At 51.2% G+C, this 4,686-nt stretch overlaps 1 protein-coding gene across 2 annotated transcripts in view; it reads right to left on the bottom strand.

Annotated features, from left to right (window-relative positions):
- Positions 1 to 4,348, bottom strand: part of RCC1 (regulator of chromosome condensation 1) — a 10,474-nt gene extending 6,126 nt beyond the window's left edge. The window contains exons 1-4 of one of the 2 annotated variants that reach the window (XM_010576191.1): positions 4,124 to 4,348; positions 3,630 to 3,675; positions 2,981 to 3,044; positions 292 to 353 (exon numbers count right to left, since the gene is read on the bottom strand). The gene's annotated coding sequence lies outside the window, so the exon portion shown is untranslated. The other variant, XM_010576192.1, reaches the window with a different exon arrangement.
- Between the last annotated feature and the right edge of the window lie 338 nt (positions 4,349 to 4,686).

Raw genomic sequence — 4,686 nt, 5'->3', positions numbered from 1 at the left:
CAGGACAGGACAAGGCAGTGCAGGCCAGGGCAGGGCAAGGCAGTGCAGTGCAGGCAGTGCAGGACAGGGCAGTGCAGTGCAGGCAGGGCAGGACCGGGCAGCACAAGGCAGTGCAGGACAGGGCAGGGCAGTGCAGGCAGGGCAGGGCAGCACAGGGCAGTGCAGGCAAGGCAGAGCGGGCAGGCAGCTGCTATCCTGGAGGCCCCTGCCCACTCTGCACAGGCTTCTGCAGGGACTCCCGGTCAGCGCGTGCCTCGGTCACCATGTACATAACTTGTCCTGGCGTCCTACCTCTAAACAGCAGCGATTCCTACAGTCTGCATAGTTATGGGCTCAGCGATACAGCAACAGATCTGCAGCAAAAATTAAGATATTTAACGCAAGGAGAGACTAATTGGGTGACGATAGTGAAGCAAGAGTATTAACAAAACCCGGCAGGTCCACGCTCCGAGGTCTGGCAGCCAGGACCACAGCAGAAATGCCATCTAACAGAGGTTGTTCCTGAGCCGTTTGATGAAAATATGACCTTATTTAACTTATTTACATCCTATTTGATCTGTTGGGATTGGTTTGCCTAAAAGCAACAAGTTCAGTAAAACCCACGCTCCTTGCGATGCTAGGAGGTAGTCTGAAGTCCATCAATTCTGGGTAGTTAAGTGAGAGAGCACAAGTTGATTTCAGACTGTGAATTTTTCAAATCACCTACAGTAGCATTTTGAACCATTTCAGGTGTAGCAGAGATGTTTGCAGTGGCCTTCTCCAGCTTGGGAATGCCCAACTGTGGAAATAACGATTGCATGAGTTGATGAAAAGTCATTGACCTTTGTACTGGGGGATTAAAATAATTTTGTTTACAACATAAGAAGGGCTTTAGCAGAGGTTCCTGCCCATGGGGGTGGAGGACTCACTCTGCCACAGAGCCAGGCGTCAGAATGGTGGGCCACCACCACACGTGCCTTGAACCATCGCGATGCCAGCAGAAAGAATGTCTTCAACTGTTGGGTTTTGAAGAGCAACTGGGTTTTATTAAGCATGTTTGACCCACTCGGACTCTTCGAAGGGGTCAGATGTTGTTTGGACAGCTGGTTTCTCAGCTGCTGTCAGCACTCAACCATTGCTTTGTCAATTGTAATGTCTGGAATTGGGACCCATGAATTTGTGGTATTTTTGGCAGCTTGTGCCATTAACGTCCCAAGGAAGGTTCCAGGATTCCATTCATTCAAAACACAGTATCGCTTCGAATCACAGATTCATCCTCACAACCAGACTCCTTAGAGTCGTAAGGACTCCTCAGAGTCCTTACAGTTATTGGGACTTTTGGAACTTGCTGGTCCTTGTAATTACAACTATCTTAAGATAAAGCCAAAAGCTTTATTTGGCTTCCAGTGGGGGTTTGCTGATTGTTTAGGGCCAACTACAGGGCTCATCCCCATTGTGGTGCACCATCCTCATCCTTTATTACAGACCACCCCAGCTTTTCCACCATACCACTGCTTTAAGTGGGAAACCCACTTTTATTCTTGAAGCAGGAATCGGGACTGAATTTCTTGTGGCATAACAAGATAGCAAACCAACAGTCCATACCTGCAACAGCAAATGCTATCTCTTGCCTAACAGGGCAAGTCTTTTCTGTTTCACTCATTAGTTCTATTCCAGTTAATATGTAAATCCACCACTCAGATGTTCTAGACCAAAGGCCTACATAAGCTATTTGGCATGCAATAGCCTTTTTTACACAGAAATCAAGTTCATAATTATGTAATTGTTATTCCAGGCATGGATCTCTTCAGATGAGCTGCTAAGACATCCACTACCCTACCCTTTCCCTTTGGGTTTCAGGTGGGGTGGGGCAGGGCCAGGATATCCAGCCAACTGCTGCAGGGTGGCAGTAAGTGACTCGTGTTTGTGCTTTAACCCTTTAAGCAGAACCTCCACAAAAGCCACCCATCAGCACTGTTCTGCTTTTGTGGAAGAGTCCAAGAGTAAACTTGTCATTCCCCCCACAGCAACACACCTGGGGCAGAGGGTGAACCATTCTGGGTTTAGCCCTGAACAGCTGATACAAAGATCACCTGCTCCTAATCCAGCCTGAACAGCTAACAACACAGGTTTGAAGTGGGTTTCTGCACCTTTCACCATCACACTCCAGAGAGGACACACAAACAGCACACAGGAATCCCATTTCTGACTCCAAGTGAGAGGCACCAACAGCAATGGCCAGGATTTCTTTCATACTCTAGGACTAACCAAGCAATCACTCAAAGAAACGTACACCAAGGAAAAAATAATGTTTATTTAGTTCTCTACTGCAGCTAGATACAGGTTTACAAATCAATACTTTGAGGTCTTATTTCAGGTAACAGGGATGCACAAATTACTGCTCCCACCCACATCCTATGAGCCACCCCTCCAGTATCAGCTTCCCACAGAATGTCCTCGCCACACTTCAGGCTGAATCACATCTTCTTCCCCAGCAGCTGGCATCAAGGGTGGCCCCACTGATGGCTTCTTACTCCTTTCTTACACCCCAGGCCCCCACCCTTTGACAGCACCCCAAAGCTAGCTCCTTCCAGATGGGCCAGGCCAACCAGAGTCTTGCCCTTCACATGGCAGCAGCTTTCAGGCATGTGAATGCCGGTTCCACCATAGCCCCACGGCTCTACCTGCTTTCCTCACATGTCGCTCACCCACACAGGCTCAGCCCCAGGCCCTGCTTAATTGTACCACAACCTTTGCTATGTGCCCAGGTACACTCCAGCTGTTATCTGCCTCAGCCTTCTATTCTGACACAGCAAGAGGCCATTTAATGGACAGTCCCCAGCCAGAAGCGTGTGCTTTTGGAAGGCCAACAAATGCAGGCATCTTCTGTTTCCAGCCTGTTCTGATCTCTGTGGCTACATTTTGATTCCACATGCTGCATGAACCAAACCTTAGCTACGACCTCTATAATTATGTAGGCCAGTACTCTCAATATACTTACCCTGTCCCACTAGACACACAAGATTCTTTTCTATTAGCATCTCAACACAATCAGTCACCAGTGTCTGCAACAATTCAGAAAAAAAAAAAAATTAAGTCCAGCTACACATTCCCAGTCCTAAGCAAGCATGACATGTGCCTACCACGTGCCCTCCCCCAGTATTATCCCAGCGTTCCACCACCCACATCAATGATGCCACCTTCTTTGCAGGTGGTAAAGTCTGCTCTGGCACCAATTAACACAAAAGGGGTGATTACGGGGGTCTAAGCCAGGGCCTTCACAACTTTCCACTAAGTTTGTTTCTGCTCTTTCCCAATTCCTGTATCACACAGGTAAGGCCTCAAGCTAATCAAACAAATATCCTTTACATCCACTGCCAAGGATTCCCTCCCCGCTTTAAAAAAATTCAGAAATCAGCCTCCCTTTCCCCTATCCATCCAAAGTCCAACAAAAAACTTAGAAGCTAGGGAATGCCTAAGCTCAGCTTTTGCTCTTAAAACAACGCCTCTAAAGCCTGCATTGGTATTCAATTACTTCAATTCAGTTTCCATAAGCCACTTAAAAATAGCTCACTTATTTAAACTATTAAGAGAACCGTGTAACTACACACAACCAACAAATATTACATTATTAGTGCAATACTACTCACCTCCCCCATCAGTGCTCCACTCACTTCTAAACTTGAAAAGTTGGAACTAGAAATAATAAAAGGTATTTTAGGCAATTGCTCAGGAGTTCCTCCTTTTCCCCTTCCCCCCCCCCCCCCAGCCGTGCACACTGGCACGTGTCTCCCCATGCCCCCCCCCACCCCTGAAGCCATTTTGAGTGGCAGAGCTGTTTCCTGCATGGTTTATCTCCTCTGTCACCGCCCGAGGGCTCAGAGAAGCAGTAGGAATATGCAGGCTGCAGACTCGAGGCCCGGCTTGTTCTCCAACGTCGTGGAAAGGGACTGTACGTCACGGGCCCGAAGGCCTACGCTCCCATGCGCCACACGGACAGAGCCGAGAGAGAGCGACTTCTCCGGATATCCACGTTGGACTGGCGTTTTAAAGCACTACGGCCACCTTCACCCCCAAATCCACACGCGTCCCCGCTTTCCCTTGCTCCCCAAAGCTTAGACGTGACCCCACGGCGGATACTCACGTCGGGAGCGAGCTGGACGAGGCCGGGCCGCGGCAGGCGTCAGTACAGCCTGAGGAAAGAGAAGGAGAAGACGGTGAGGAGCGGCTGAGGACAGTGCGGCCCCAGGGTGCCCCCTCAGCAGCGCCAAGCATCCAGCGAAAGCCACTCACGGCCTCTTATTAGCACAGAAACAGGGACGCAGCGACCCTATAGCTGGCCGCAGGCAGCGTGGGCCTCCACGGCCGCTAGGACCCCGCACCACAGCGCGGGGAAGGGGAAGAGAAAGGGAAGGCCGCGGTCGCACCGCCGGAGCCAGACCTACCTCCAGCCACCACGGCTCCTCGTCGAGAAAGAGAGCGAGTGTATCCGCGCCGCGGTATTTATAGAGCGGGCGGGGGCGGGGCTAGGAGGCGCATGCGCACCGCGCGAAGGGGTGGGACACTGGGAGGGTGTGGGCGGGGAAGTGGGCGATGCGCGGTGGCGGGGAGGCGGCGGTTGGCGCATGCGCGTTGGGAAGGCGGGAAAGGCGGCCGCCGGCGGCGAGGGGCGGCCCCGGGGGGCCCCCCCCCCGGCCCGCCCGGGGG

This window comes from Haliaeetus leucocephalus, unplaced genomic scaffold (genome assembly GCF_000737465.1).
Source record: "Haliaeetus leucocephalus isolate CR32 unplaced genomic scaffold, Haliaeetus_leucocephalus-4.0 Scaffold517, whole genome shotgun sequence".
NCBI lineage: Eukaryota > Metazoa > Chordata > Aves > Accipitriformes > Accipitridae > Haliaeetus > Haliaeetus leucocephalus.
Note: the sequence above shows the minus strand (reverse complement) of the source record. Positions and strands in the feature narration are given on the sequence as shown.